General features: G+C 52.5%; 1 protein-coding gene across 4 annotated transcripts in view; it reads right to left on the reverse strand.

The window, feature by feature from the left end:
• The window catches only part of LOC109364849 (rho GTPase-activating protein 32-like), a 33,710-nt gene that overhangs the window by 14,656 nt on the left and 8,036 nt on the right, over positions 1-11,018 (reverse strand). Inside the window, exons 2-13 of one of the 4 annotated variants that reach the window (XM_085214593.1) lie at positions 10,796-10,959; positions 10,231-10,363; positions 6,969-7,132; positions 6,662-6,874; positions 6,460-6,561; positions 6,228-6,332; positions 4,975-5,914; positions 4,770-4,838; positions 2,827-4,349; positions 1,148-1,311; positions 841-1,053; positions 407-740 (exon numbers count right to left, since the gene is read on the reverse strand). The gene's annotated coding sequence lies outside the window, so the exon portion shown is untranslated. Of the gene's footprint in view, positions 1-406; positions 741-840; positions 1,054-1,147; positions 1,312-2,303; positions 4,350-4,769; positions 4,839-4,974; positions 5,915-6,227; positions 6,333-6,459; positions 6,562-6,661; positions 6,875-6,968; positions 7,133-8,124; positions 8,829-9,448; positions 10,364-10,795; positions 10,960-11,018 lie in introns of those variants that run through there. The other 3 variants (XR_014880704.1, XR_014880706.1, XR_014880705.1) reach the window with 3 other exon arrangements.

The following is an 11,018-nucleotide window of genomic DNA, read 5'->3' on the forward strand; positions in this document are numbered from 1 at the left end:
TAGGGAACACCACCAATAAACACCAGGCGAGAATGAATTCATTCGCAAGCTGCACAATGAGTCTGTCCTTCATTAAAAAACCCACATGGATTCCTAATCCAAAAAGAGAACAGCGGGAGTTTGTACCGATGAAGAGGTTCCTGGTCCTGAGCCTCATCCTCCTACCCCAGCTTTCCTTGCCTCATCTCCTACCCCAACTCCTGGACGATGCGCACAGCCTTAAACTCAGACCTCAAATCCATAGGACTCCTTTCACAGGACTCCGTCAAAAAGGATGTCACGCTTGTTCCACACACTCAAACTGACCGAGCAGTGCTGTCACAGTCACTCCAAACACACAGAAGCGCCCAAACCCAAGTGCAGAGCATGCACATTCCCTCCCGTGTTACTGGAGCCCACAGCTCACCTTCACACCCCCGTGGATTTCTGGTGTTTTACACGGATGCCGCCTCACTACAGCTCCGTGGCTGCCACACCAGGCCTGCAGGACCTCTTTCTCCGCAAACCCCGTCTGCAGGCATTGGTTCATAAGGTTCACCACCCGCCCTCCTGAGCAAAAGCAAGCACTAAAGAATGACAGCAAAGTGCACTGGATTTGACCTGGCCTGGTCCCCACGCCTCAGTCCTGCCAGACATACCCTGCTATGTAGACTCATCCCCAAAGCCTGGCTGGACATCAGCACGTGCATCCTTCTGCAAACGCCCCATCCCAGCAGCAAGGGATCAGAGCACTGGGACAGCTGAAACAAAAATGCCGCGCAACTTTCCTGTTAGCACTGATCATGAACAAATCCACCCCTGAGCAACACAATGTGAGACAAACAGCAGAAAACAACCAACCTGCAGAACCAGCTCCTTTGGGGTCGGTCCAGATGTCCGTAGGCTCCCTTCCATGGCCCAGGCCAAGCCTGCTGAGCTGCTCCTCCTTTGCGCAGGGCAGAGCGGAACAGATGCGATGCAGCGGCTGTGCACAGCGGGCCTTTCCCTTGATTTTCCTCTCTCCATCTTCCATTAGCAAACAGCACCTCCAACCTTTCCTTGCTAAAAAATCAACTAGGTCCAAAAGAACGGGCAACCTAGCTTTTAACATCTCCTTCTTTGTACAGCCTGATGCTTTAAAGCAGAAGCTCACCCAGCAATCACCTACCTTAGACAAGCTCAACCTGCAGGGAAAAGTTATTCCTCTGTGTCTGCAGACGTTGCGTGCATTTCCAGGTGCAAGAGTCAGCCCAGTTCTCAGCACAGCTTTAGCAACCACAGAAATCCAGTTGATGCCCGCCATGCTTTTCTCTCTTCTGAAACACCGTACTGCTGCGAGAAGCAACAAATAAAATCACAGCATCACAGAACTGGGGTTGCAAGGGACCGCCAGAGATCATTGAGTCCAACCCCCCTGCAAAACGGGCTCCCTACAGCAGGCTGCACAGGTGGGCCTACAGGCGGCTGTGGTATATCTCCAAAGAAGGAGAATCCACAGCCTCCCTGGGCAGCCTGCACCAGCGCTCCTTCATCCTCGATGTGAAGAAGTTCCTTAGATTTTGGTGCGGAACTTCCTATGCTCCAGTTTATGGCCATTTCCCCTTCTTTGGTCCCCACAGACCGCTGACAAGAGGTTGGCCATGTCCCACACTTAAGATATTTATAAACACTGATCAGACCCCCTCTTAGTCTTCTTTCCTTAAGGCTGAACAGACCCAGGTCACCCAGCCTTTCCACACTGGGGAGATGCTCCAGGCCCTTTATCACCTTCATGGCCTTCTGCTCAACTCTCTCCAGGAGATCCCTGTCATTTTTGTATCGGGGAGCCCAGAACTGGATGCAGTACTCCAGGTGAGGCCTGACCAAGGCGGAGCAGAAGGGGAGGATCACCTCCCTTGCTCTGCTGGCCGCACTCCTTTTAATGCACCCCAGGATCCCATTGGTCTTCTTGGCCATCGGGGCACTCTGCTGGCTCGTGGCCAACCTGTCATCCACCAGGACACCCAGGTCCTTCTCTGCACAGCTCCTCTCCAGCAGCTCACGTCCCAGCCTGTACTGATACTTGCAGCTATTCCTTCCCAGGTGCGAGACTCGACACTTGCTTTCATTGCATCTCATCTGGTTTGATACTGCCCAGCTCTCCAGCCTGTCCTGGTCTTGCTGAATAGCAGCACAGCCTTTTGGTGTGCCAACCACTTCTCCCAGCTTTGTCTCATCAGTGTACTTACTGAGGGTGGACACCATCCCCTCACCAAGGGAGCTGACGAAGATATTGAACAAGACCATGTGAGAAACACTCAAAAATTTCAGCTTAGGCAAGGATCTTAGTGGTAGCTGCAAAGTTTATTCCTTATTGCAATAATGGGCTCACGTCCCCTATTAGCAAGGGAGAAACTGCGCACCAGTCAGTGAAATTCATTCCATTCTATGCTCTAAACCCAACACAGGTAATGCTCTCCTGGCACTCACTCCTTGGTTGAGCGTCTCAGGCTCACAATCTCCCCGACGCTGTTGCTATGATGCTTTTCCATATAAGGTCCATTACCAACCTGTTGTTTTTTGGTATGTTTTGTACTTCTCCATGGAGATACGAGGGCCATATTTCCAAGAGTGAGCATATGCGTTCTGTCCTACGCTCTCTTTCTCCACCCTGCATATTTGCCTTATTTTGTGCCTAGCTCAATTCTACCCCAGTCAGAACACCCCAAATCTTTAACTTTCTACTCTGATCAGCAACTTTCTTAGTGGAAGGAAAACAGCTATTTCACAGGAGGGTTATAAGTTCAGGAAAGGCCAATACTACATACAGAAAATACCAAAAGCTTCTACTGCAAAAATACAACCTACCTTTCACAACCAGACCCAGCACCAACCAGGGAGCACCGCCACTCACAGCTCTCCAACTGCACTCCTGCACCGCTGATCACCACCCTCTGAGCTCAGCCAGTAAACCAGTTCTCAGCCCACACCATTATCCACTCATCCATCCCACACTTTCTCAGCTTCATTACCAGGATGTCATGGGAGACTGTAACAAAAACATTGCTGAAGTCAAGGTAGACGACATCCAGCAGCACCTGAAATGGTCCTTCCCACTCAGGCTGAAGCTTTGATTCCTTACACGTGCGTATTAGGACCCAGCCTACAGCACGGAATGAGGCTACTAGAAATTCCAGAGGTGGAGCTCGAGCCAACAGTCCGTGTTCCTTGAGGGATAACAGAGAAGCAGACAACCCGAGCGTGGAGTGCTTAAGAAACTTATCCCAGGTTTCAAGAGTGGGCATCTCACCCCTCCCTCCCAAGTACGGCACCCAAACAGCACTTTGTATGGTGATACTCCTAAGCCTTTGCTGGGAGCGGTTCATATTCTGACAAGGGCTAAAGGTAAACACTTTGTCCACGCTAATTTGGTCTCTAAAATCAATTTTGACAAGCGCTTTTTCAGCATCTGATTGATTCATTCTGCTTTCCCTGAAGAAGGAGGGGGCCAGCGAGTACGGAACTCCCACTTCATTCCTAAAGCTCTCATTAGCTCCTGTAGGACTTGTGAAGTAAGGAGGCTCCCTTATCTCACACTATATTCTGCATAATCCCATCTCTGGGGATTGTGCCCAGGTGTAGAGTCCTTGGTGCAGAAAAGACACGGACCTGTTGGAGCATCCAGAGGACCAAGGCTAAATCCTGCTCGACCAACCTGGCGGCTGCCTATGGCGGTGTCACTGCATCAACAGACGAGCCAAGAGCCACTGATATCATCCACCTGCACTTCAGGAAGGCCTTTGACGCAATGTCCCGCAACATCCTTCTCTCCAAGTTGCAAAGATACGGATGCGATGGGTGGACTGTTCGATGGACAAAGAACCGGCCGCGGGATCGAGTCCAGAGAGCGGCGCTCAGTGGCTCCTCGTCTGGATGGCGACTGGTGGCGAGTGGCGTCCCAAAGGGGTCCGTGCTGGGGCCGGGACTCTTCAATGTCTTCATCAGTGACAGCACCGGTGGGGTCGGGCGCACCCTCAGAAAATTTGTTGACCACACCGAGCTGTGGGGGGCAGCGACACAGCAGAGGGACGGGACGCCAGCCAGACGGACCCAGACAGGCTCCGGTCAGCAGGTGAGGAGAGGTGATCCTGCCCCTCTGCCCTGTGCTGAAGAGGCCTCTCCTGGAGCGCTGTGTCCATAGGAAGAGTCCTCAGGGCAGAAGGGACACGGACCCGTTGGAGCACATCCAGAGGACGGCCCCAAAACACAAAGAACCAAAGGATCAAACACCTCTCCTCCAAGGACAGGCTGAGAGACCTGGGGCTGCTCAGCGCGGAGGAGCGAAGGCGCCGAGGTGACCTGCTAACAGCCTTTCGATACCTAAAGGGGAGCTCAAGGAAAGAAGAAGAGAAAATTTAGGTTATATGAATATAGTAATTTAGAATATCAATTTAGTATCCAAAGGTAACTCTTCAAGAAGCAGCATGAAAGGTCAATGAAAAGGAAATACGTGATGAACTATTTCCATCTAAAAAATCCTTGCTAAACCTCTCCCCTTCAAAAAGGAAGCATTCTGGGCCCTGTTAGTAGCAGCAGCTCAGAGAACATCTCGCACCACAAAGCGCGGCACGTTCTTTTTGCTCACAGGCCCCTCATTCCTCTAATTAGTGTCAGATTCACTCCACATACATGGACCAGAACAGCCGTTCGGTTCTGCTGAGGTAGGAACCCACTGCTGGGACGTCCCACAGTCCCGTTCCCCGCCATTTCCAGCACTGGGGGGGAAAGAAAGAGCAATTGACTTCACCCACCCAGACTTCTGCAAGGCCTTCGACGCGGTCTCACGTCACAGGGAGAAGCATGGGGGAGAGCTCTGGTGGCTGCAGAAATCGAGATGCTGCTTTAAAACAACATGACTTACTGGGCACCAGACATGAAAGACAAGGTTAAGGTTAAAAAGCCTCCCATCCCCGTGGATGTGGCAACAGCTGCCTGCTCACCCAGCAAAGCACTCACCCAGCAGATGCCTTTCATAGAACCATAGAATTAGCAAGGCTGGAAAAGATCTCCAAGATCATCCAGTCCAACCACCCACCTACCACCACCATTTCCCGCTCAGCCACGTCGCTCGGTACAACATCCAATGCTCCTTGAACACCTGCAGGGACAGTAACAATATCACCTCCCTGGGCAGCCCGTTCCGGCGTCTGACCTCTCCTGTGGAGACGTTTTTCTTCACATCCAACCTGAATCTCCCCTCGTGCAACTTGAGGCCATTCCCTCTAGCCTATCACTACTTACACAGGAGAAGAGGACGACCCCCACCTCGACATAACCTCTCTTCAGCTAACTGCAGAGAGTGAGAAGGCCTTCCCTGAGCCTCCTCTTCTCCAGACTAAATAATCCCAGTTCCCTTAGCCGCTCCCCGTAAGACTGGTGCTCTGGACCTCTCACAGCTTCATTGCTCCTCTCTGGACACATTTCAGGGTTTCAATGTCCTTCATGCAGTGAGGGACCCAGGACTGAACGCAGTACTCGAGGTGAGGACTCACCGGTGCTGAGTACAGGAGGATCATCACTGCCCTGCTCCTGCTGGCTCCAGTCCTTTGCACTGCACTTCCAATCTCAACCCTTCCTTCCGCGGTAGCGCTTGCATCCTCAGTTAGGGCTGGAGCTCAAGAGCTCAACACAACAGAAAGAACACAGCGTGCAACTGGAAGACACGTCTCCAAGCCAGCAAGAGCCAACTCTCCGACCTTGGGCACAGCTCACCAACCAAGAGCCAGGCCTGGCCAACTGAGCTCATCTGAGCGCGCCAGAGGGCACCAGATCACAAAGCGTCCATTTCAACTGCAGCTCCACCTAGGGAACACCACCAATAAACACCAGGCGAGAATGAATTCATTCGCAAGCTGCACAATGAGTCTGTCCTTCATTAAAAAACCCACATGGATTCCTAATCCAAAAAGAGAACAGCGGGAGTTTGTACCGATGAAGAGGTTCCTGGTCCTGAGCCTCATCCTCCTACCCCAGCTTTCCTTGCCTCATCTCCTACCCCAACTCCTGGACGATGCGCACAGCCTTAAACTCAGACCTCAAATCCATAGGACTCCTTTCACAGGACTCCGTCAAAAAGGATGTCACGCTTGTTCCACACACTCAAACTGACCGAGCAGTGCTGTCACAGTCACTCCAAACACACAGAAGCGCCCAAACCCAAGTGCAGAGCATGCACATTCCCTCCCGTGTTACTGGAGCCCACAGCTCACCTTCACACCCCCGTGGATTTCTGGTGTTTTACACGGATGCCGCCTCGCTACAGCTCCGTGGCTGCCACACCAGGCCTGCAGGACCTCTTTCTCCGCAAACCCCGTCTGCAGGCATTGGTTCATAAGGTTCACCACCCGCCCTCCTGAGCAAAAGCAAGCACTAAAGAATGACAGCAAAGTGCACTGGATTTGACCTGGCCTGGTCCCCACGCCTCAGTCCTGCCAGACATACCCTGCTATGTAGACTCATCCCCAAAGCCTGGCTGGACATCAGCACGTGCATCCTTCTGCAAACGCCCCATCCCAGCAGCAAGGGATCAGAGCACTGGGACAGCTGAAACAAAAATGCCGCGCAACTTTCCTGTTAGCACTGATCATGAACAAATCCACCCCTGAGCAACACAATGTGAGACAAACAGCAGAAAACAACCAACCTGCAGAACCAGCTCCTTTGGGGTCGGTCCAGATGTCCGTAGGCTCCCTTCCATGGCCCAGGCCAAGCCTGCTGAGCTGCTCCTCCTTTGCGCAGGGCAGAGCGGAACAGATGCGATGCAGCGGCTGTGCACAGCGGGCCTTTCCCTTGATTTTCCTCTCTCCATCTTCCATTAGCAAACAGCACCTCCAACCTTTCCTTGCTAAAAAATCAACTAGGTCCAAAAGAACGGGCAACCTAGCTTTTAACATCTCCTTCTTTGTACAGCCTGATGCTTTAAAGCAGAAGCTCACCCAGCAATCACCTACCTTAGACAAGCTCAACCTGCAGGGAAAAGTTATTCCTCTGTGTCTGCAGACGTTGCGTGCATTTCCAGGTGCAAGAGTCAGCCCAGTTCTCAGCACAGCTTTAGCAACCACAGAAATCCAGTTGATGCCCGCCATGCTTTTCTCTCTTCTGAAACACTGTACTGCTGCGAGAAGCAACAAATAAAATCACAGCATCACAGAACTGGGGTTGCAAGGGACCGCCAGAGATCATTGAGTCCAACCCCCCTGCAAAACGGGCTCCCTACAGCAGGCTGCACAGGTGGGCGTACAGGCGGCTGTGGTATATCTCCAGAGAAGGAGAATCCACAGCCTCCCTGGGCAGCCTGCACCAGCGCTCCTTCATCCTCGATGTGAAGAAGTTCCTTAGATTTTGGTGCGGAACTTCCTATGCTCCAGTTTATGGCCATTTCCCCTTCTTCGGTCCCCACAGACCGCTGACAAGAGGTTGGCCATGTCCCACACTTAAGATATTTATAAACACTGATCAGACCCCCTCTTAGTCTTCTTTCCTTAAGGCTGAACAGACCCAGGTCACCCAGCCTTTCCACACTGGGGAGATGCTCCAGGCCCTTTATCACCTTCATGGCCTTCTGCTCAACTCTCTCCAGGAGATCCCTGTCATTTTTGTATCGGGGAGCCCAGAACTGGATGCAGTACTCCAGGTGAGGCCTGACCAAGGCGGAGCAGAAGGGGAGGATCACCTCCCTTGCTCTGCTGGCCGCACTCCTTTTAATGCACCCCAGGATCCCATTGGTCTTCTTGGCCATCGGGGCACTCTGCTGGCTCGTGGCCAACCTGTCATCCACCAGGACACCCAGGTCCTTCTCTGCACAGCTCCTCTCCAGCAGCTCACGTCCCAGCCTGTACTGATACTTGCAGCTATTCCTTCCCAGGTGCGAGACTCGACACTTGCTTTCATTGCATCTCATCTGGTTTGATACTGCCCAGCTCTCCAGCCTGTCCTGGTCTTGCTGAATAGCAGCACAGCCTTTTGGTGTGCCAACCACTTCTCCCAGCTTTGTCTCATCAGTGTACTTACTGAGGGTGGACACCATCCCCTCACCAAGGGAGCTGACGAAGATATTGAACAAGACCATGTGAGAAACACTCAAAAATTTCAGCTTAGGCAAGGATCTTAGTGGTAGCTGCAAAGTTTATTCCTTATTGCAATAATGGGCTCACGTCCCCTATTAGCAAGGGAGAAACTGCGCACCAGTCAGTGAAATTCATTCCATTCTATGCTCTAAACCCAACACAGGTAATGCTCTCCTGGCACTCACTCCTTGGTTGAGCGTCTCAGGCTCACAATCTCCCCGACGCTGTTGCTATGATGCTTTTCCATATAAGGTCCATTACCAACCTGTTGTTTTTTGGTATGTTTTGTACTTCTCCATGGAGATACGAGGGCCATATTTCCAAGAGTGAGCATATGCGTTCTGTCCTACGCTCTCTTTCTCCACCCTGCATATTTGCCTTATTTTGTGCCTAGCTCAATTCTACCCCAGTCAGAACACCCCAAATCTTTAACTTTCTACTCTGATCAGCAACTTTCTTAGTGGAAGGAAAACAGCTATTTCACAGGAGGGTTATAAGTTCAGGAAAGGCCAATACTACATACAGAAAATACCAAAAGCTTCTACTGCAAAAATACAACCTACCTTTCACAACCAGACCCAGCACCAACCAGGGAGCACCGCCACTCACAGCTCTCCAACTGCACTCCTGCACCGCTGATCACCACCCTCTGAGCTCAGCCAGTAAACCAGTTCTCAGCCCACACCATTATCCACTCATCCATCCCACACTTTCTCAGCTTCATTACCAGGATGTCATGGGAGACTGTAACAAAAACATTGCTGAAGTCAAGGTAGACGACATCCAGCAGCACCTGAAATGGTCCTTCCCACTCAGGCTGAAGCTTTGATTCCTTACACGTGCGTATTAGGACCCAGCCTACAGCACGGAATGAGGCTACTAGAAATTCCAGAGGTGGAGCTCGAGCCAACAGTCCGTGTTCCTTGAGGGATAACAGAGAAGCAGACAACCCGAGCGTGGAGTGCTTAAGAAACTTATCCCAGGTTTCAAGAGTGGGCATCTCACCCCTCCCTCCCAAGTACGGCACCCAAACAGCACTTTGTATGGTGATACTCCTAAGCCTTTGCTGGGAGCGGTTCATATTCTGACAAGGGCTAAAGGTAAACACTTTGTCCACGCTAATTTGGTCTCTAAAATCAATTTTGACAAGCGCTTTTTCAGCATCTGATTGATTCATTCTGCTTTCCCTGAAGAAGGAGGGGGCCAGCGAGTACGGAACTCCCACTTCATTCCTAAAGCTCTCATTAGCTCCTGTAGGACTTGTGAAGTAAGGAGGCTCCCTTATCTCACACTATATTCTGCATAATCCCATCTCTGGGGATTGTGCCCAGGTGTAGAGTCCTTGGTGCAGAAAAGACACGGACCTGTTGGAGCATCCAGAGGACCAAGGCTAAATCCTGCTCGACCAACCTGGCGGCTGCCTATGGCGGTGTCACTGCATCAACAGACGAGCCAAGAGCCACTGATATCATCCACCTGCACTTCAGGAAGGCCTTTGACGCAATGTCCCGCAACATCCTTCTCTCCAAGTTGCAAAGATACGGATGTGATGGGTGGACTGTTCGATGGACAAAGAACCGGCCGCAGGATTGAGTTCAGAGGGCGACGCTCAGTGGCTCCACGTCTGGATGGTGACTGGTGGCGAGTGGCGTCCCAAAGGGGTCCGTGCTGGGGCTGGGAGTCTTCAATATCTTCACCAGCGTGCAGCAGCACCGACACGGCAGCGACCCAGGACCGGCAAGGCTCGGGAAAGCAACAAGCATGCGCGAATCCGAACGCCGCTTACTCAAGTGCCAGTCCCGGCACCGCACTGCGCATGTGCCAGTATCGGCTCGGCGCTACGCACGCGCCACTCTCGGCAGAGAACTGCGCATGCTCGAGCCTGCAAAAAGCACTGCGCACGCGCCACGATCGGCACAGCACTGCGCACACCCGAGCGTCAGCACCGCACTGCGCATGGCCCAGCCTTGGGACCGCGCTGTGCATGTCCCAGCCTCCACACAGCACTGCGCACAAGCCTGTCTGCAGAAGGTCCTACGCGTGCGCCAGCCCCGGGTCCGCAACGCGCATGCACCTCTCTCAGCGCTGCACTGTGCGTGCGGCAACGTGCCCCGATCCTTTCGCATGCGCATTTTCCAGTACACACCTACGCGTGCGTCGTTTCTGACTCCTCATTACGCAGGCGACGGGCATGAGGGCCACTGGGAGCCAGAATCGCCTGTTCCCGAGGCTGGCTCGAGTTCCAACCGTGCGAGGAAACAGACAAGGAGCACGGCCAACTGCAAGAGAGAAAACCGTTGCTGAGCCAGCGGTGCAGGAAGCGAGTGCGCGCCTGCATCTCAAGGCGTTGTGAATTTGAATGCTAGTGAAGAGTTTTCTGGAGCATGCGCGCTGCTGCCTGGAGGACTAACCAGAACAAAGCGCGGCGGATTCGCTGCGCAGAGCGACGAGAACGGACGTACGACGCTGAAGTTAACTGCAGAGAGTGAGAAGGCAGTCCCTGAGCCTCCACTTCTCCAGACTAAATAATCCCAGTTCCCTCAGCCGCTCCCCGTAAGACTGGTGCTCTGGACCCCTCACAGCTTCACTGCTCCTCTCTGGACACATTTCAGGGTTTCAATGTCCTTCATGCAGTGAGGGACCCAGGACTGAACACAGTACAGTTCCTTCTTTGTACAACCTGATGCTTTAAAGCAGAAGCAATCACCTACCTTAGACAAGCTCAACCTGCAGGGAAAAGTTATTCCTCTGTGTCTGCAGACGTTGCGTGCATTTCCAGGTGCAAGAGTCAGCCCGGTTCTCAGCACAGCTTTAGCAACCACAGAAATCCAGTTGATGCCCGCCGTGCTTTTCTCTCTTCTGAAACACTGTACTGCTGCGAGAAGCAACAAATAAAATCACAGCATCACAGAACTGGGGTTGCAAGGGACCGCC

Source organism: Meleagris gallopavo, chromosome 32, assembly GCF_905368555.1.
Source record: "Meleagris gallopavo chromosome 32, MGAL_WU_HG_1.1, whole genome shotgun sequence".
Lineage (NCBI taxonomy): Eukaryota > Metazoa > Chordata > Aves > Galliformes > Phasianidae > Meleagris > Meleagris gallopavo.